At 40.1% G+C, this 22,487-nt stretch overlaps 1 protein-coding gene across 1 annotated transcript in view; it reads left to right on the top strand.

Moving 5' to 3' along the window:
- SGIP1 (SH3GL interacting endocytic adaptor 1) overlaps positions 1-22,487 on the top strand; it is a 115,954-nt gene that overhangs the window by 79,774 nt on the left and 13,693 nt on the right. The gene's annotated exons all lie outside the window — the stretch shown is intronic.

Genomic DNA, 22,487 nt, shown 5'->3' with positions numbered 1-22,487 from the left:
ATGTTTCCCTTTGAATTCTAACCACTATAGATACAAAATGTTTTACTGTGTCACTCCTGTGGCTGCAAAGCAGGATGAATAGTCTCGCAATTTGTCAATAATATAAATCATTGTTAGATTAGTTAGCTGTAGCAAAACTAGATAAATGCAATTAAAAATGAATAAAGTTTAACACAAAGTTAATCTTAGTAAGGAGAAATAGGAAAGGATAGCAGGAGCAGAAAGTATACTCTAGAACCAGATATTATTTAAAAAGAAATGTTACAAACCAATTGTATTTGCTTCTTGGATTGCAGAAACTGTACACATGAAAAATTTCAAAAAGCTCTAAACTTTTTCAAATCCAGTTTCTTAGAAATTTGAAAATATGGAAAGTTGTACTGAAAACCTGTTTTTTTTCCTTCCTTAAACTGAGGGTTAGATTACACTTGTCAAAAGTGATAAATGTTCTGTGACTGGCAACGCCTGGGTGTTGATGCTTTTCATTTTTTGCTTCATCCTCTGGTCTTCCTTTCTGCTCCCTGCTCCACTTTCATCTCAGACAAACATATATTTGAATTCTCTTTGTCATTCTTTATTTCATTTACAATACTCTTCATCTTCTTTACACCTTAAAATCACCTTCTTCTCTCTGATATAGTTCTTTTGTGCTGCAGACTCCTGGTTTTCCTTTTTGACCTGCGTCTCTTTTCATCAACGCTTCTGCTCTTCTACAGACCATCTCTGTCACCTTCAGTTCTCATTGTATGCCAGGTTGTTTTCTTTTATTGCTTTTCCCTTCTTTTACATCCCTTTGGACCCGTTCTGCTGTTAGTCTAAACTTTCTTTCTGTAGTGTTCCTGCTATGTGCCTCTTAACCTCAATTTTTTAATCAAGCATTTTCTAATCTGTGTAGACGAGAACGGGCATTTGAGCTGCTGTTCAAATTGTCTTTCTGACTATTCTGAATGAACTCAGAATGGCAACAAATTGGATATTCCAAGAAAGGGGGGGGGAATCAAAAATCTGAATGAGCTGAAATGGATATGTTTTGTCTTCATTTGAGTAATAGCCATTGAGCATACTACTGACTTCCCATACTAGTGGTGTTTAGTCTTCACTCAGTCATAGTAATTCATAGATACTTGTTTTGCTTATTAGAAAATGAAGATGCTGTCAACTGGAGCATATATTCAAGCCTCCAGTGATAATTTGTTAAATGCTGAACCTGGTTTGAAGTGCTTTCAGCTTTAGTTTGTCCTTTTGAAAAACTCTTCGCTCTTGTTTCTTTCTGCCTGTTGTGTGTGAAATGGAAGTGTGTGGGGGAGAGTGCTTAGTGCAATTTTCTGACTTCATGTTTCCTTTTCCGTACCTATGTCCTTTGTTTCTGCTTGCTGTTGGTCACTGCAATGACCAGGGTGATATACATGCATATCAGTCGGAGTACTGAATAGCATTTCAAATACTTAACTAACAATATCGTATTATCAACTAAGAGGCTGTGTCCTCAGTGGCTCGACTCCTTGTATGTGAAGTATTATGTTCCACGGGGTGGTGTAAATTGTCTGAAGCTGATGCTGATCAGTAGTTTTTATGACACACTGTTGTGTGCTCTTATCAGTAACTGTGTTTCAGAACATAAGGTTGCAATGGAATCAAGCCCAACTGATTTGTGAAAAGGGTTACTTTTAAGTTGAAACGTTAGCCTAGGTTTTATGCAGGTAAAACAGGGAATGGGGAAGAAAACACATTTTTTTGTTGAAATAATAATTTCCCCCCTATATAAGCATGACCATGATGACTCTGTCACTATGGACATTTTCATTAATGGAAGTAAAGTTCCTCTAGATAAATTTGTTGCTTTTAAAAGAAATAACCAATGATCCATAAAGACCGTTGCTGGTTTCTGTTTGATTTTAGGATAACAATTGTGAAAGTAGAGGGGAATTAGAGTCAGGATTATTCTATATTTATTCAACGTGATTCCACAAATCTAGATAGCCTTCAAATTGATATTCATAGATGTGGTAACTACAAAAAATGTCGAAACATTTATTTTTTGAAAAACATAATATTTATATTATGCCTATTGTAAAGTTACATGGATTTTCTAAAGCTACCAGTACATCCAACTTATAAATACATTATTGGAAAAATCTGATGACAGTTCAAATAGAAACCATTAAAATATCCATCAAATCAGTATCAAACAAGGGTTGCCTGAAAAGAAAGGCTTTATATAATCTTTCTAAAAGCCTGTCCTTATGAGCTCCAGCAGATATTCTTTAAGATTTTTTTCCAGTGGATGGAAGGAACCAGTTACTCAATAGCCAAGGACACTCTTTCAAACATAACCTTTTAAAAGTGCTATAGATTGCCCCAAAGCCTTATATTTAACCTAAACTTTAGAAGCAATGTGAATGTGCAGTTGTGATAGGGTAGTACATAGTCCAAGTTTTAGGTGGCAGCACACTTAGAACATAACAGGCTTTGAAGGCCACATGCTTTTGACTAACCATTCAAGAACACGAGTAGACCTTTGATTCATAGTCTTGACGTGAACATGATTCATTCGCCATATATGATTTTTAGAGAAATTGCTGCTACATTGAAGTTGATTGAGTAATCAGGCATTTTATTAAAATTATCTAAGTGGCCTTTTTTACAGATGGCCTTGGAGATTTCACCACCCTTGGTGGGGTGAAGAGAAGCTTTAATACAAAACTATTGAGAAAACAGCTGAAATGGCTAATAAGGAGTTCCTGGTTTGTATTTGGTCATCCCAGCTATTTTTAGTTGTTGTGTATTTATTCATAGTGACTAGCCTGAGCATTCTTTATGCTGGCAATATGACATGAGCACTACATTTAGACTTCCCACTGAGTGGCCTGATTTGCTTGTCACGCTAAGCTAAACCATGGCTTAGTGTGAGTACATGGGTTCCCAGAGAGGAGCTTGCAGTTGCTTTGCTGTTCCTGAGTTCTTTTTGCTGCCACGTGACCCTGAGCTAAGCCAAAGCTTAGCACATTGTTCAAACCTGGGCATCATGGTTACGGTCCTTGGTTACAGCTCATAGCTGGTCTGGAGAGAGTCTGATCTTAAGTCCAGGTGCAGAAGACATGCTAAGCTTAAGCTTGGTTTAGCTCAGCATGGCACCTTAGCAAAAAGGACCAGGGAGCAGCAAAGCAGCTGCAAGCTCCTTTCTGGGAGCTCACACATTCATGCTAACCCATGGTTTGGTTTAATGCTATGTTCAAGCCTGTTCACTTTCACAGCTTATAAATAGGGGCTGCTTCGTTTATGCATTCCCCCCCCCACCTTTTTTTAAGAAATCTGAAATTAGGATTCGCTTCTAGAGATAGCCAAGGAAACAGTCACACTCTTAGAGATGAACTATTTCTGGAGTGTTTTCTTGAATGTGTTAAACACAGGCACAATTTTACATTAATATTAGATCAACTTGTTTTGTCCTTTGATATTGTTGGGTGTCTGTGGCTCTGTGGGGAGAATTGTATTCACTGTAGTAAAATAAAAGGAAATCTTTGTTAAATGCTCAAATTCTGTGTTCTCCTCAATGCTCTCCCTGAGTAGGGACGGAGGGAAGGATCGTGTTCCCCACAGGTACCTTAATTTTAAAAATCTCCCTTTAGTTTTTCATATTGTGAGAATATATTGGTAACTTCCAGAATTTATTGGCTTCTGGAACAAAATAATGAGATTTTTTTTCATCTACTCCTTGAAAATAGGAGTGCATGTTTACTGGCAACAGAGAAAGCTCTACCTGTCCAAATAGGCAAGTGGTATTGTCAGTTCATGTGTTGGATGAGACTGGATTGTGCCAATCTGCTCTTGTGGCCCATGACAAATAATGCCGTAAATTATGCTTAATATGCTGAATGGCTTGGTATGTAAAAAGCTTCCAGCTCAAGGCATAAGCATAGCAGGCATTTACCATGGAGAGGGAATAGCAATTCCTGTGGGGCACGCAGAGCTCAGGTTCTAATGCAATTTCAGACCTATTGAGCCAGGGCTAGTTTGAATCCTTGGTTTGTATCTTAAACCATAGGATTCAAAAAATTGTGCTAAAGATCTGGCCTTTGTATTTTTCCATGTTTCAGAGAACAATGATTATGGGTTACAGTGATACTGTTAGGCTTGAATGGGTTAGTAGAGTAAAAAGAAAAAGGGAGGCCATTAGCAAGAAGCAATGGGTCCCAGTTATAGCAAACTCAGTTTGAGTTCAGCATTGGGAAATACCTCTTGATTGTAAGAATGGTTGGACAGTGGAACACGATTGGTTTTTTTAGAGGATTTTAGCAATGTTTTAAATGACCCTTTGCCAGGTATGCTTTGAGTGTGGGGAACTTTTCCTTGTTGCAGTAGCCCCTTTTAAATTCTATGGATCTAAGACAAGAGTAGTCAACATTGTGTCTAGATGTTGCTAGACTCCAGCTCCCATCAGCCCTAGCTAGCATGGTCAACAGTCAGAAATGGTGGAAGTTGTAGTCCAGCAACATCCAGAGAGCACAGGTCCTCCATCCCTGGGCTACAATTACACTTCAGCAGTTTCTTTAGCACTCCTAAACCGACTACCTCTGATTTAAGACATGGAAGGGTTTGGACACTCATTATAAAATTCTACATGAAGAGTAAGATTATTATACACATCTACTTAGAAGTAAGCCTGATTGAGTTCAATATGACTTACTCCCAGTAAGGGTCCCTACAATTATGGCCTAAGTAGCTCGTAAGAAGCATAATTTCTCAGCCTTTGTGACTTCCCTGTGTATAACTCTTCCAGTGTCTAAAGGTTATCCCATATATACAGAGTTTGTCCTTGGAAATATGACACAAAATTCGTTCATTTACTGTTTGTCTTTTTTTTGTATTTGTTTTTGGGTTCTTGTGGTGGTTGTTGCATATGATTTTGATAATAAAAAGAGATGTGTCCACCATTTCTATGTCTATGATCTTTTTTTTCATTGTAATGTTTGTGTTTTGGTTGATAAACAGCTACTTGATTTTCATTTGGAATTTGTGTTTTCATTGTTTTTCTTTTACATTTCTTTTGCTCATGGGTTTCAGAAGATGATGCTTATGTTGACAAACTGCTCACGTTTGAAAGGCATTGTGAAACTCCTGCAGGTACTGTACTAGCAGAGTGGTTTCAAGAAATCTGGATTTAAAATCCTAGCCATTGTCATCTGAATGCTTCCTTCACTGCCACCCTCACCACCATGAGTGTCAAGTGCATACAAATATATACTTATTTGTAAAAGAGATGCAGCATATAGCATGCCAGTTTCCCATGAAACAATGGCAAGAGTTTTGGAGAGGTGATAAATTTTTGACTTGTGGTTCTTTTTTATGTAAGGTATAATGCTGCTACTCAAGAGCAGGTCTTTCCCATATGTATATTCTGCCTACCCAGCTCTTCCTTCATTTTACAGGACTAGAGTTCCAGGGAAGCTTACAAGGCCAGATGTGCTTAGTTTCAGCAGAAGTATTTCCTTAGGTGTTTTCAGTTTGTTTAACATGTACCCTGGGCTCTTTAAAATATTGTGAGTCAAAGTAACTGGTAATTTTTGACTAGGAGAGAGAAAAGGGTAACTTTAAATATCAATTTATTGGCTCAGTTTGGAATTTTATCAAATAATGCGGTTCAGTCAAATCATGCACTTAACCAACATTACAGAAATCCTACCCAGTTAGTTAATCCAAATTTAGCATCTTTAGGGGAAACTGTCAAACCAGAGATTAATGCCACCTTTGGAAGCCCACCCATACAACATACTTTCAGAGTTATAATGCATGCTTATCTCAAGAGCATGTGAGTGCCAGAATCATTGCCATGTTTTCCCCTTACCAGCCTTTTTTTTTTCAAGACAGGTTGATGTAATAAAGTTTAGTGCTACATTTTCAGATGTTGTTTTCATACCCAGAGGCATCTTCCAACATTACAGCAGCATCTTTAAAATAGAGAGAAGGCTTTATGTGACAAATTCCACCCATAGCTAGTACATCAAAAAACAACAACAACAACCATACTACAACAACCATACTACATATTCTGTTGTTGCATCAACAGAACACTTTTCACACCCTCCACGCACAAACACGTAGGCAGCAATCCAGTGGGCAAAAACTATCTCCATTTAGGATTCCATAGCTTGCCATTTTTTAATTTTATTTTTTTGCTTTCTGTTTCCCAAAATAAAACAAGAAAATTGTTTTAAACTCCCTTCTACTCTCCCTTGCACGTTAACAGCTCACAGCGCCTCTTCCTCCCCTGTAGTGAGATTAATAACCTGCTTCTGTGACTTACACTTATGTCCTTCTCTCTCCCTTCTCCTTAACCTTTCCCATCCCGCTTCAACTCCTGGCCATACAGAGAATGAACAGCCTTCCCTCGTCTGGTTTGACAGAGGAAAGTTTTATTTGACTTTTGAAGGTAAGTAGTGCATAGCATACTGGGTTGGAACTTTAAGCCCCCACTTTGCTCTTATTATTTAATAGAAGCCCTTTGGTTTCCTACAAACAAAAAACAAACAAACCCATTCTACCTTTCTGTATGGTAATGCTATGGCTACTTAGATGACATGACGAGTTCAATCAGAATCATTTTAAAATTTGATTTGTACAACTGTGTCCCTTCAATTGTTATAATTTAAAGGGGGAATGGGGAAATATTAAATAATTGTTGTTGGTTTTTTTATTTAAAAAATCATCTTCTGGAGTTACTGATTATCAAAGAACTTGACTCTGTCAACCAGGGCTTCTTTGTATACACTTTGCAAGCAGTTTTTACACCTTATAGCAGCTACACATTATAAATATAGGTAGAATGTTCTATTGTCCTGTTATCCATTTCTAGAATTTTCCTTGCCATCATATTCTTAACCATGACAATCTCCCATACCCTTAATAAATAGAGTATTTCAGATAAATATGAAAAATACATTCGTATTTAGTGCTTGGGTCATGTATCAACACTGTATTTGACGGGGGCGGTGGATAAAAATAGTATTACAATCTGAATGTTGGTCAGTTAATAAAAGTCAATTATCCCTTTGGTACTTCAGTGTTGTCATTTTAACGTTTATGTAACCTTTTTCCAGCTTGGCTATACAGGAGAGTTAAAGCTTTCCTATATTAAATGTTTGATTTCATGAACCTATTTTATTCTGCGGCAAATAGGGTCTTCTTCTTCTTCTTCTTCTTCTTCTTCTTCTTCTTCTTCTTCTTCTTCGATCACTCGTAGCCAAGTAAGATTATCTTCCATAAACACGGTTTTAACAATGGGTCCGTAAGTGACTGTGGAGGCCAATTCTGGATCCACACGTCCTTCCACAGTGGGGACATTGGTTTCCAGGCAGGAGTTGATCATGGTGTGGATTTGCCAAGCGTGCCTTCCTCTTAGCGCGTTTCTCCCTTGCGTCCTGAGATCGAGTTTCTTCAAAGCCCATGTCACCTTTGGTAAAGGCTGTTCTCCAACTGGAGCACTCGCAGGCCAGTGTTTTCCAGTTGTCAGTGTTTATACTACATTTTTTAAGATTTGCCTTGAGACAGTCTTTAAACCTCTTTTGTTGACCACCAGAATTACGCTCTCAATTTTTAAGTTCAGAATAGAGTAGTTGCTTTGGAAGAGGATCATCAGGCATCCGCACAACATGACCAGTCCAACAAAGTTGATGTTGCAGAATCATTGCTTCGACACTGGTGATCTTTGCTTCTTCCAGTACACTGATATTAATTCGCCTGTCTTCCCAAGTGATGTGTTAAATTTTTTGGAGACACCATTGATGGACTCTTTTGAGGAGTTGGAGATGGCGTTTATAAGTGATCCGTGTTTCACAAGCATATAGTAAGGTTGGTAGTACAATAGCTTTGTAAGCAAGCATTTTGGTTTCCCTGCTCAAACACTCTGCACTTCAATCGGGAGAAAGCCACACTCGCAGAGCTCAGGCTGGATTTCGGCATCAATGTTGGCCCTTGTGGAAAGGTAACTGCCTAGGTAGGAGAAGTGATCAACATTTTCCAACGTTACACCACTAAGTTGGATTTGTGGCACTGCAGAGGGGTTATTTTGTACTTGTTGGTGCAGCACTTTGGTTTTTTTGGATGTTGAGTGATATGCCAAGCTTTTCACAAGCTTTTTCAAAGATATTTAGGATATTTAGGATGGTTTGGAGGTCATCCTCTGAGCGTGCACACACTACGTTGTCATCAGCATACTGAAGCTCTATGACGGAAGTTACGGTAACTTTACTTTGTGCTTTCAGCCTGCTCATATTGAAGAGCTTTCCATCTGTTCGATATATCATTTCTACTCTGGTGGGGAGTTTCCCGTCAACAAAGTGTAGGATCATGGCAATGAAAATAATGAATAAGAGTTGGGGCAATAATGCAACCCTGTTTAACACCTGATCCCACTGTGAATGGTTCACTTTGAGAGTCATTGTTATCTGCAATTGTTGCTGTCATATTATCATGGAGGAGCCAAATGATGTTTACAAATTAATCTGGGCAGCCAATTTTCAGAAGGACAATCCACGGGGCATTACGATTTACAGTGTCGAAAGCCTTAGTCAGATCAATAAACGCCATATACAGGGGTTGGTTTTGCTCTCTGCATATTTCTTGGAGCTGTTGAGCGGTGAAAATCATGTCCACTGTCCCCCTAGAAGGCCGAAAACCATTTCGGGATTCAGGAAGGGTCACCTCAGATATTGTTACCAGACGGTTTGCTAAGATCCTTGCAAGAATTTTGCCAGCCACAGCTAATAGAGAGATGCCTCGATAGTTTCCACAATCAGTTCTGTCACCTTTTTTAGAGATTGATAATTTTGGCATCCCTAAAGTCTGCTGGGATTTCTTCTCTTTTCCAGATTTTTTTGATGAGCTTGTGAAGTTGTTGTGTAAGTTCAATTCCGCCCACTTTGAAGATTTCGGCAGGTATCCCATCAGGTCCACTGGCTTTGTTGTTTTTCATTTGGTTAATAGCTGTACACATCTCTCCCAGATTTGGAGATACTGCAAGAATTGGTTGGCACAACTCAAGTTGTTTTTAGTACCCCAAAAAAGTGTTCCAGAGCATTGTTGAACCTCTTGAACCATGGGAAGGTACTGCAGAGAAGTGGAGGAGAATCAGCAAAATCACCTCGCTCTCCCTTCCCTTTGCAGAAACTCTACAGGTTACCAATCCCTTCCCTCACAGAAGGGGCTCTTCCCTGAATGGAAGGATAGCTTTTTAAACCTTTTCTATGGAATTGCTCCACATATCTTGTTACCTCTAATTCACCTCTGGGGATAAATTTATAAGAAAAAGAAAGTGTACTAGAATGACCGAGTTTCATATGAGCATGAAATGTTGTGGTCTGAAATGGATCTTGTAAGTTAGTTAGCCAACATGGTGCCCTCCAGATGTTCTGGATTACAACTCCCATTATCCCCAGTCATTGGCCATGCTGGCTGGGGCCAATAAAGTTATAACTCAAAATGTTTGAAGGGCACCTGATGAAGATTGAGAAAGCTAAGTTTGATGGCTCTGGAAATATTTTTCTCTTATAAACTAGGTAAAGCGAATGCATCTTTCCTTTCCGTTAAGTCAGCCTCTGCCTAATCTCAACCAGTTATTGATTGGTCCTTGTGATCTGCAAATACCGATACGACCCTTTTAGCCTTCTAAGTTAAAGGAATACCCCCTAATGGTTTATGTACCTTAAATATACTTCACATAACTAACATCATAGTACAACTATTCTGCTATCTATAAAAGTTGTTGCCCATCTGCAAGCAGTTGTTTTTTTAATCCGTCTTGGGGAATTGCCCATATTTGGTGCCGGTTAACTTTAATTTTGTAGGAAAACAGCTATTGGCGGGCGGGGGGACCAGCTTTAATTGACTACATGTTTCTCTCAGCAGTTAATTGTTTGGGCCTATAATCAAGCTAGGCTTGAGAGTCTTGTCAAAAGTAGCACTGAAGCTCTGTAATTTTTTGCACCTGGTTCCCCTCTGTGCTTGTTTTTGGTGCCATGTTGCCAAGGCACTGCTATTTTAAAAAGTGGCGGACCCAGGTAGTGGATCAATCTTCTTTTGTGGATATTGTTTTTGATCTGTGCCTCTGCTGATTTAGTTTTGCATGTTTTATTATATTATATTTTATGTGAACCACCTCAAATTCCTTCAGTAGACAGAACAGCAAGATAAAAATATTTTGAATAAATAAAACAATATTGCCTAAACATGTATAGACCTAACCCAGGGAATCCCTGTCTCCATCCAAATTGGCTCTGTGGATAAAGAACCTGTCTGCACATTAGGGAAAGGCAGCATTCACACATGCACACTCCCAAGCAGACATTGATCTTGCACACTTTTAGCGCATCTGAATAGGGCTTTCATCTCTGACATTTCAGCCTGCCTTTAAAAAGCAAATATGTACAGTGGTTTGATTTCTTGTATTCACAAAGCCTATGATTTCCTGCTATAATAATAATAATAATAATAATAATAATAATAATAATAATATAATTAATAATAATAATATTAATAATAATAATAGCCACTCTGGGTGGCTCCCAACAATATACTAAAATATAGAAATCCATCAAACATTAAAAACTTCCCTAAACAGGGCTGCCTTGAGATGCCTTCTAATGCTAGTGATTTCATGATTTAGAATAGTCTTATTGAAGCACTTGCATTGTTAAGTAAACAATTTCTGTCTGTAGGTAAGAATTGTCTACATTTTTTTGGTTTGAATTTGATCAGTTTCCATATATTTTTAAATCTCGCATAATCAGCTCATAAAAAATATAGGCAAATCTCTCAAAATAGGAAATGCCTTATACCTCAGGCTTGAGAATTTTAAAAATGGCCAAAATGCTAAGTCTTGTCACTAGGGCAAAATCACACACAGGTTAGTCCTACCCAGGCACCCCCAAACATTGGCCCTCCAGATGTTTTGGACTACAATTCCCATCTTCCCCGACCATTGGTCCTGTTAGCTAGAGATCATTGGAGTTGTAGGCCAAAACATCTGGAGGGCCGCAGTTTGGGGGTGCCTGGTCCTACCCCTTCTTACCTTGACTCTCTTATGGTTGAATCTGAGAGCCCTAGACTATAAAATATAGTTTTTAAAAGGTCTTCATCAGGTGCCAAAGAGGCATCACATAAACAAACAAACAGACAGACAAACAAAAACAACCACATGTCAATAAAGCCTGTTCAATAAAGCAATTTCAATAACCTGTAAACAAACCCAGCAGAAAAACAGCAAAACTTCAGCAGCAAGAACAATAAGAGCAGATGGTGCAAATTACCAAAAAGCTGGATTGATTTCTTAGTTTCTAATTGGATTTCTTTGACAAAGACTCCTTTCAGCATTGACAGAATACGTTTATTCAAGGCAAGGGGAATAAGCCACAAAGTGTTGGGTATTTTCCTGTAATTGCCCGTTTGTGGGAGGAGGAGTAGAAGAAAGGGAGTGAATGAGAAGTAGGTGGTAAAGAGGAAGCCTGAGGAACTAAGTGAGGGGGACAGGATCCTGCAGATTGTGAAAAGGTTTATCCCCAACCCTCCCTCTCCAAAAAAAGATGGTGATGAAATCCCATCCCAGCAACTGCATCTGTGTCACTATCAGAAGCTGATGAATATCTATGGCAAGGCAGGATATTTGTTTGGATTTCTGCAAAGCTCAAGTTTGTAATACATTTGAAGCCAATTTGCATCCTAAATAGAAGTTGGTTTTTAAGGTTAGAAGCCTGGTAGTTGGTGCTGCTAGACTTGTAGGGCATATTAGCAACGGTAAGCTGAAAGCCTTTATATTTCAGCATAAGAGTTCTTTGAATAACTGTTTCCAGAGGATTCCATTGTTGTGTTTCACAAAGGAAAAGGATTGCATGCTGGATACGGATGAGTATGGAAAAGGAGTCAGAGGAGGGACCATCCTCTATATGAAAATTTTAAGTGTGGGAGAACATAAGGCAAAGGAAATCGTTGTACTGGTGCCGTGTCCCAGTGCACGTGACCCCTTGTCTAGGCCCAGCAGAGGGAGGAGTCAGCCTGCATTCATGTGAGATCTGCAAGATGGGATGGGATGCCCTTTTGTACTAACTGTGCAATTGCTTATAAAGGCACAGTTGTTGCCCAGATGCCAAATGCAAACTGAGCATCATTGGGCAGCCTGCACTATGACCATAAATTTGGTGCTACATGAAGCTCTCAAAACCGGAGCATAGGAAGCTGATTTATACCAAATTAGTTCGTTGGTCTATCTAGCTGTGATTTGGAATGGCTCTCCACCATATTAAACAGCATATCCTATTTGGTAATTGTAATTCATAGTGTTTAATGTTTACATTAAGCCACTGCCATTGTGCTGATGACACCGTTGCTATCTGTTGAAAACAAGCCAATGTCGTGTGGTGGACCCTCTTGGTTGCAGTTTTAGAAACTTGACAGATTCACTCTGTTTGGATAAAGCAGTGTAATACAGAAAGTGAGACAGGTGATGTTTAGTTTACTAAAAAATGAGAGTCCCAAGCAGTCAGCAGTAGTTTGATCTCCCATCCTCTTCTTTAAACTACTGCCTAAAGAAATCTGCTGCCTTTGCAAACCTGCATCCTAAGTAATTATCAATCTCCAACTTTATTGTACTGTAATGTAGTCCCTAGTCGATCCTTAAATTGTAGCCCCTCTGAGTCTGTCATCTGCTGCTGAGTTTTGTATGACACGTAACAAACTGATGCTTAATAAATACTAATATTTGGCAACTACTTTTTACCCCAAGGAGCATATTTGACAGAAATCTCTCATCTACAGATACATTTTGTGAAACTTTATTTCCCCAGCTTTTATGTCTCCACTACAGTAATCCATGCCTCTGAAGTGCTTTGGTTCGTCATGATTGTAAATCACACTACTTGCAAATATCACATGTGAAAGTTACATTGAAATTGCTGCTTCTGCAAATTTATCTCTTCACTTGTTGGGTAGCATTTTAGAAAAACTGTTTTCCATTTAGTGTGAATGTATTTCATTATCTCCAATAGTAACAGTAGTTGGGTTTTTGTTGGGTCCAAAATATTGGTTCCCTACTTTTTCTTTCTCCCCTGAACTTAATTTAATTTTGTCTGCTTAGAAGACATATTCTCAAATCAACTGCTTTGTGAATAAGAAGGCTGGTGTATCAGTTTATGCTTATTGGGTCTTCAAACATTTAAAATGAAGAAGGGTGCTTAAGTCTATGGGACAGCAACTATATCCATCTGAAGTGTGCTGCCTAGCCTCTGCTTGACAATTTCAAAGGTAAAAGAGGTATGAGAAAACTGGCATCTATGGCAACTCATGGGGTTGCAGGTCAACTCTGAGTAAGACCTCCCTCATCCACAATTTGATTATGGATGAGGAGGTTGATCTGGTTTATATCACTGAGACTTGGGTGGGTGAGCAGGTTGGAGTTGGTCACACTGAGCTGTGCCCATCTGGGTACTCAGGTTGGCATCAGGGCAGACTTGAGGGAGGAGGAGGGGAAGTTGCTATGTTCTACAGAAATTCTCTCCCTCTCCCTGTTATCTGTACAGTTGGGGGAATCTAAAGTGTGTGTTCCTAGCATTGGGCAATCAGGACAGATTAGGGATTCTGCTGTCTTACTTCCTGCCTCGCTGCTCAGCTTTCTCGTTGCCTAAGCTTACAGAGCTGGGCTCGGAGGTGGTGTTGTGGACTCCCAGACTGCTGGTTTTGGAGGACTAACATCCATGCTGAGGCGAGTGGCTCTGGGGTGGCTCAGGACTTCATGGCTGCCATGTCTCAACATGTCACCGGTCCAACATATGTGGCAAGCCACACTCTGGACCTTGTTTTCTCAACTGCACAGGTAGAGGGTGATCTGAAAGAAGGGAGCATTGAAATCAGTCTCTGGTCATGGTCAGATCGCTTCCTGTTGAGATTTAGGCTTTCAGCATCTCCCCCCCTCTGCATGAGGATGGTTTGCCCTTGGAGGCTGATGGATCGAGTGGGCTTCCAGGCGGCTCTGGTGGATTTTCTGGCTGACTTGTGCTCCTGTCAAAGTCCTGCCCAGGGCCGGCTCTAGGTAGACCCCCGGTGGCGTGGTGCGCCAGGGCGCCGGGCCGGTAGGCAGGGCACCGAGGGGCGAAGCCGCGCGGAAACCATGCTGCGCCCTGCGAGGGCGGGGGCGCCGGAGCGATCTCCGCCCCTCAGCGCCAGGGCGGCCGACCTGCTCGAGACTGCCCTGGTCCTGCCTGACCTCTGGAACATCTGAATGGCTTGAACCGTTGATGCAATTGCCCCTGACCTGCTCCTTCTGCTTCATGGAGCCCATTTGGCTCCCTGGTATACTCCAGAGCTTAGGGCGAGGAAACACGCTGGACGCAACTGCAAGTGGAGGAAAGATCCAACCAAACAATGGTGAGGGCTTATCATTGAGCCTACCTCTTGGCAGTGAAGGGACAGGAACGAAGGCATGCTTTGCTACCTCCACTGCATCCTCACTATGCCGCCTGACATAGGTTTTCTGGGTAATGCAGGCCTTTTAAAGTCTGGCCTTAGGCAGTTGACAGAACAACAGTAGCATGCTGTGACTTGTTTGCAAAGCATTTTTAGGACAGAATGGCTTACATCTGTTACAGCACGTGAATCCCGAGTTACGTCCAGAGCACTGTCTAGTCTTGTTATGCTGGATAAGTTTCAGTTAGCAAGGCTCAAGAATGTGGGAAAGGTGCTTGGATAGGGTTGCCATATTTCAAACAGTGAAAATCCAAACAGCAAATTTGACACTGCCAACATGGATTTTACGCTGATGGATGCAGTATTCCATATATGCCCAGGAAATTCAACATGTATGGCAACCCAGTGCTTGGATCAGTCAGGGCAACCACTTGTGCTCTCTACCCTTGCCCCTTATGGCTGATTAAAAACTAGCAGAGAGGGGACAGCTGTCTGTTTGATAATTGCAACATAGAGAAGATAGGATTACCTGGCGGGCACTATAGCAGATCTCCATGGTGTGCCCATGGGCTTCAGACTTGGAAGAAAATGTCATCCTCTCTCTTTTTAACCTGCTCTGCACATGTTGAAATAACCATTGTTTTTCCTGTACATACCTCACGGTTCTGAGCAAAAACGAAATTTCAGGTTTAAATTCCCTGTTGTTGTTTGTAAAGAAACATCACAGCTCATACAATTCATAACACTGATATTAAATATAACACCATGTAACCACTCACATTCATTCAACAACTAAACAGGCAATTTTATGTTAATTGATACTGTTATTTCCATGATGATTGCTTCATAATTGGTACACACTTGAACCAATTAATTTTACTTAGCCATGTAATTTTATCTTGACTATTTTGAATTGATTTATTCACAGCGTACTCTGAAATTTTGCTGGTTCTGTCTATCTCTGTTTGTCCCTAAGCAATAAAAACATAACAGTATAAAATAATAAAATTTCAAGGCTACAAAACCCCAGTGCCTTAACCCTACTTCTCACTTTGATGTGCTGAGCATCAAAATACATTTCAACGTCTGAGTTTATTTTCATATTTTGATTAGTATTTGGAGTTGTATAATTGTGATATTAACAATGAGCTTTTCATTCTTAGCTCTTATTTATTAATACTCTTCATATTCACTGCACAATTTGTACAATGACATTTTGTACTATTAAAGCTATAATAGATGTACTTTGTACCTGTCTAAAAGGGATGGCATGAATAGGCTACAAGACAGAATTTACGCAAGTAGCTTTTATTAGTTGCCTAAGGGCCAAAACTACACATGATGGGCAATTCTCTAATTCTTCTTCCTTGTTGAGCAGCTAGGAAACCAAAGCTTTGAGCAGAGAACCAGAACAGGGAGGGGCTGAAAAATGATTTCCTTTTCTACTGCTTATTTCCTCAGAATCTCCCCCTGGCAGGGAAAGCCCAGGTTAAAAGAGCAGTTTTCAGCAAATGGCAAGAATGGTTAGGATTAAGCAGCCTCTCCTTTTCATTTTCCATTTCAGCTTCCCATGGCTGCTGCTTATTCAGGAAGAAAGTGGGAGGGAGAAATATGGAACTTGCTATACATCCATAACAATGATTTGCTTACATACATGCTAGTTCTCCCTACATGAGAATTTACAGCCTTGTGGTTTTGATCCATTTGTTCATGCTGCACACAGCAATGGCAAAGGTTGCTTAAAAACACAAGGCGAACATGCCCCTGTGAATGATGTTTTGAACTATTTGCACCTGCTATGAACTGCAAGTCTATAATCTTTTTTGTTTGTTGTTGTGCTATGAATCTGGATGTGAAAGAGTGGGGAGATATGAATGCCTATGGTCTGTTTAAGACCACTTGTGCATTAATTACCTCAGAGTGACTAAATATGACCCGACTTTAACTGTTCTTTAATTGTTCTTCCAGGTCAAGTGTCAATTCCAGAACAAGCCAGGGTGATAACCTGGATAAATACTGCTTTTGAGTCTTAGACTGCTCACCAGTGAAAATGGTCCTGTGGTCTAGGTCTCAACTCTACATCTGTAAGATGTGAATAAGAATTATCTATCTTATTGAATGGCTGTGAGGATGATTAAGGATTGCAAATCACTTTATACAAGGAGAATATACTGCATGATGATTAAAAAAAGCAAATGCAGGTAACATAAACAGAAGCATAGCTTCCAGGTCACAAGAAGTAATAGTTCTACCCTATTTTTCTGCTGGTCAGCCAGCATTTGAGTAACAGTCTTCAAATATCTTCAGGGCCCTCATGCAGAAGATGGGATGAACTTGTTCTCTTTTGTTCCAGAGAGTAGAACTAGAACCAATGGGTGGAAATTACAAGGGAGCAGATTTTGGCTAAGCATTGGGAGAGGCCACCTAATGGCAAGAACAGTTCTAGACTGTTATAACAGTAAGGACTGGAACATACTGTCTTGGGAGGTTGTGGCTATCCATTGGGGACACAGGAAATGCTTCGTGCATTACGCAGCCTGCATTGTGTAGGGGGTTGGACTATGGCATGAGTAGGCAAACTAAGGCCCGGGGGCCGGATCCAGCCCAATCACCTTCTAAATCCGGCCCGCGGACGGTCTGGGAATCAGTGTGTTTTTACATGAGTAGAATGTGTGCTTCTATTTAAAATGCATCTCTGGGTTATTTGTGGGGCATAGGAATTTGTTCACACACACCCCTTCAAAATAGAGTCTCCCCCCCCCCAATAAGGTCTGAGGGACAGTGGACCAGCCCCCTGCTGAAAAAGTTTGCTGACCCCTGTTCTATGGTGTAAATAAAGCATAAAATGAAAGTTTGGTGAAAAATTACACTTGCCTAATTCTATCAAGAAGAATAGCTATGGAGAAACAACTTATATCCTTTATAATTTCTTTGCTTGATCTAAAACTACCTGGACAAATTGCATAGGAATGCACATTCAGAACCACATGGGCAGATTGCTGAGGGATTCACATTCAAATATACTTTAGCATTACACGTATGTACATCTAATGTACAGCAATGGCAGGTGGGCAACTTCACTTTCCAAAGTATTTGTCTAATCCTACAGGAGTTTCTTGCATGAGATTATAAGTGGATCAGGGCCACTTGGTTACTCTTCTGTACATCTAATGGATTTTAAAGATGTACTATAAATAAGGATTTAGACCAAGCTGTGGGTTAAATACAAGATTGAATAATTTGACACGTTGCTATCATAACTGCAAATGACCTATTTATTGAGGGCAGCTAGCTTATGTGTCCTACTGAAACATTTACCTTTTGCACTTGGAGAAGTGACACTTAAAGATGTATTACAGTGGTACCAGCTGAATTTATAACATGGGCAATAAGCAGTGACAACCCAAGCACTACTGAGATGATGAAACTAAATTACACCTTGATGGTTAATGTGACAAATATATCCTTGGGACTTTGGGAGACAGAAAAAGAGGTAAAACCAAATAGTTTTTAATAACTGCTTACCACACATCATACAATTAAAGTATGTGACGTACCCCAGTGAAACAAAAGGGAAGCTTTTATTGTTTAATAGATTTTAATGTCTGTTGGAAGCCAGAATGGCTGGGGAAACCCAGTCAGATGGGCGGGGTTTAAATAATAAATTATCATAATTAATTAAAAGGGGATTGGGAAGAGCTCCAAAACTCTCCAATATGTACGAATGGGCAAATGCAGTTCAATGGAAATAAGGATAAAGTGATGAACGCCTGGGCGAAAAAAATATTCATTTCACATATATGCTCATGGTGTCAGTTTCTCACCAGAAACAAGATTTTAGGGCCATCGTGCATAGTTGGATGAAGACATTGGGCCTTTGTAAAGCAACTGTAAAGAAGGCAAATTCTATGCCAGGAATTAGGAATTTAATTGAAAAAAAAACCTGAGAAAAAGCCTGGTATAATACAGGTAGCAGCTTATAATAGAGAACAATTTAGTCTAAGGAAACTCCCCAGAAGCACTGCAGCTATCAAAATTGGGTTATCCCATTAGCTTCTTTAAAGTGAATGGTTAATCTTAATTATAAAAATAATTCTTCCCTCCCACAACAATCCAGATTCTGTAGTTCATGAAAGATTTGTCACAAAACTTCATAAAATTCCTGACGATGCCTCATGTTAGTTCAGTTCAAACTATTTGTGTACAAACATCACATATATGCAAAGGTATGAATGGTGTTAAAATATCATATTTTGCTGTTATCGGGATGTAGATTTATATGCCTATCCTGTGTTTTTTTTCCATTTCATTTGCATCAGTGGCCAGGGCCAAATGTGATGCTTCTATTATTCTACACATCCATTCCATCTAGTGCATACTAGTTGTCCTGTGTGGAACCGTACTTTTATTGAATTTTACATTTCAAGACAAATATAACTGATCTGCATAAATTTTTTCAAGGTGCAAGCACAAAATGGTTTCTAGTGAGTCTGCAATGTTGCATAGTTGCAGAATACTTGTGGAAACAGGTGCTGTGTCTCTTGAATACCATTGCAAAACATAAATTGTGGCACCCCTAACAAATGACTTGCCACAGCCAGTAAGTAGGAACAATCTCATAATTATAAATATGCTACCTAGAGTTCATCTATATTGGCTCTTCATCTAAAAGTGTGCTGGTTACTGCATCTTTGAAAAGTAAGGGTGCATGCAGCTAGGGATGTAGATCAAATGTTTCAGGACTGGCTGGGGCTCATAGTGAAATTGTCATCTCATTCATTCAGTTTAAATCCTGCACACACTTCATCTACATTTTCTGGGATGCCATCAATTCACAATTGAAGGCCTAGGGACTGAAATATAAACAAAGTCCATAATTTAGCCAGCTGCTTCATCAGTTGTCCAGCTCAACCTATTCTGTCTATGTTCCTAACAAACTAAAGGAGGAATAGAGGACCTCTGGTCCTCAGATCTTGCTGGACTAAAACTTTGATCATCCCTGACCTTTGGCCATGCTGGCTTATTAGAAGTGGAGTCCAGCAACATCTGGAGTGCTATTGGTTCCCCATGCCTGACTATATGAAATCACCCTTAGACTTCATGTGAAAGCTACATAGAATCATCCAGGACAATCTTCTGGGTACCATACCACTTCAGGGTGCCAGTGGAAAATCACATAATTGGATACTTCCCCACATTTAATTTTTTTAAACATAAATGATCGCTGCACATGGAAATCTGTTATAGCAAGAAGGAAGCTAGGTTAGAACCATTTCCCCATTAGGCCTGCTTTCCAAAGGCAAGGATGTTTTGATCTGGGAGCAGATTCTGAATTGGTCTGTTTAACGATGATAGCTTAACTACTTGGAATTATTTTAAAAAATATATCTTCCAGTAGCACCTTAGAGACCAACTAAGTTTGTCATTGGTATGAGCTTTCGTGTACATGCAAACTTCTTCAGATATACTGAAACACGAAAAGCTCATACCAATGACAAACTTAGTTCGTCCCTTAAGGTGCTACTGGAAGGAATTTTTTTATTTTGTTTCGGCTATGGCAGACCAACACGGCTACCTACCTGTACTCGGAATTATATATCTATATCTATATATTTGAATCTATATACCGTATCTATATCCATCCATCCATCCATCCATGCCTTTTGAACCTTCATAGCAAGCTATTATTTGCTAGAGCACCTAAGAATTCATGAGGATATTGGTCCATGTCAGTAGTGTCATTAGGTACAGTATTGCATAAATACATGTGGGACTATTGTAACTGTTGAGTCTATTGTTCAGTCTCATTTTGAGAGGTTGGGCTGAATTTCCAACAGACACATCAAAATTTACCTCCTTGTGATGTATACTTTGATCTTTTCCTCTTTGAAAACCAGGAAACTGTTCCCTTTGGACTTTGTGCATGAAAATAAATAGTTGCAAAATAATAGCTTCAAGCCTGTATAACCCTCTTGGGACCAATATTCCCTAAAATTAAATCATCCTTTGTTCTTTCACTGCTGAAAATATGAACCTTGTGACTCAGAGATTTCTCAGAGGATGAATGGAGGTGCAAAAAGGGTGCAAGCAATCTAATAGTGCATAAAAATGTAATAATGAAAAGAGGGAAAGTAATTAAGAGAATTGGCTTTGTGGTGGGAATGAGCCAAAATGTAGGTCTCTTTCCCCATGGAAAGTCTTCTCCTGCATCCATGTTGATGTTCTTTTAGGGGAAAGCGTAGCTCTCTGTGTGTTCTTAACCTCAGTGGATTACAGTCCACACTATCTCTTTCCAAGGGTGGGACAAGATCAAGATTCAGATATGTTGTGGTTCAGATCACTTTGTTAAAGTGAGAGTTGCAGCATCAGTTTAAGCAAAATGATCGGCAAAGATATGCCACAGTTCAGCAAGATCCCTCCCTTCCTTTTGCAACTTCATTGACAGGAAGTTGAGGGATAGCAGCTTTCCAACAAAGGACCTGCTTTTTCTAGAGGAGCGTCGCTCTTTCAGAGTGAACCTTGCACTCCCTGAAATTTCACATTTTGCTGCAAAATACAAGACCTTTGACATTTTCAGCTTAACTCTGCTGTGTGGATTTCCTTATTAAGGTGAAATGAATCCTAAAGCTTTTTTCATAGCATTGAAAACTGTGTGCAACGAGCGTATGAAGGGGAAGAGTGTCATGCCCACTGTACTGCCTCCTGGTTTATGTGCATTCACCATGTGTCTGTGCACACACAAGTCAGGACCCGTAAGCAGTGGCCATGATCCATCCCATCCTTCTGCATGGCCATTGTACATGGTCTCTCCTCTGTGCTGTGCCTCTTTTCACATGCCCATTAATGTTACTGGAACTTCCAGGCACAGGGAGCAACCAATTTGTGTGTGTGGGGGGGGTTATGTTCTGGACCCCTGCACATGTTGGCAGAGCCCGCGCAAGCATGTCTTGCCCCACTCCTTTTTGTATCATTTTTGGGTCCATTCTGGGTTCAGCATGATGTCTGTGTTTGTGGTCATGCACATATCAGATGCGCTTAAAAGGATTGCTGCCAGTAATCTGATATACAGTAGCTGATATACTGCTGTAGCTCCTCTGAAAATTTCCTTCCTTTATCAGCTATTTAAACAGCTGCAGTAGAAAGAAATGTGATACCGTGAAGTGTTCTCCATTAGCCCGGCTAGGACACATAAGCATTTGGCTTCGCCCCTCCTTCTCCTCCTCCTCCTCCTCCTCCTCCTCCTCCTCCTCCTCCTCCTCCTCCTCCTCCTCCTCCTTCATTGGCAATCACTCGTAGCTAAGTAAGATTGTCTTCCATAAACACGATTTTAACAATGGGTCTGTAAGTGACTGTGGAGGCCAATTCTGGATCCACACATCCTTCCACAATGGAGACATTGGTTTCCAGGCAGGAGTTGATCATGGTGTGGATTTGCCAAGCGTGCCTTCCTCTGAGCGCGTTTCTCCCTTGCGTCCTGAGATCGAGTTTCTTCAAAGCCCATGTCACCTTTGGTAAAGGCTGTTCTCCAACTGGAGTGCTTGCAGTCCAGTGTTTCCCAGTTGTCAGTGTTTATACTACATTTTTTAAGATTCGCCTTGAGACCGTCTTTAAACCTCTTTTGTTGACCACCAGCATTATGCTCTCCATTTTTAAGTTCGGAATAGAGTAGTTGCTTTGGAAGACGATCATCAGGCATCCGCACAACATGACCAGTCCAACGAAGTTGATGTTGAAGAATCATTGCTTCAACACTGGTTATCTTTGCTTCTTCCAGTACACTGATATTAGTTCGCCTGTCTTTCCAAGTGATGTGCAAAAATTTCAGTGACACCGTTGATGGAATCTTTTGAGGAGTTGGCGTTTATAAGTGGTCCATGTTTCACAAGTATATAGTAAGGTTGGTAGTACAATAGCTTTGTAAACAAGCACTTTGGTTTCCCTGCAAATGTCCCGGTCCTCAAACACTCTGCACTTCAATCGATCCAGCCAGTAGGCCCTTTCTTGTATTGCTTCCTGTAATGGTCACTCCGCCTCATCAT

The sequence above is a fragment of the Zootoca vivipara genome, chromosome 7, assembly GCF_965207765.1.
Source record: "Zootoca vivipara chromosome 7, rZooViv2.hap1.1, whole genome shotgun sequence".
In the NCBI taxonomy this organism is placed as follows: domain Eukaryota; kingdom Metazoa; phylum Chordata; class Lepidosauria; order Squamata; family Lacertidae; genus Zootoca; species Zootoca vivipara.
Note: the sequence above shows the minus strand (reverse complement) of the source record. Positions and strands in the feature narration are given on the sequence as shown.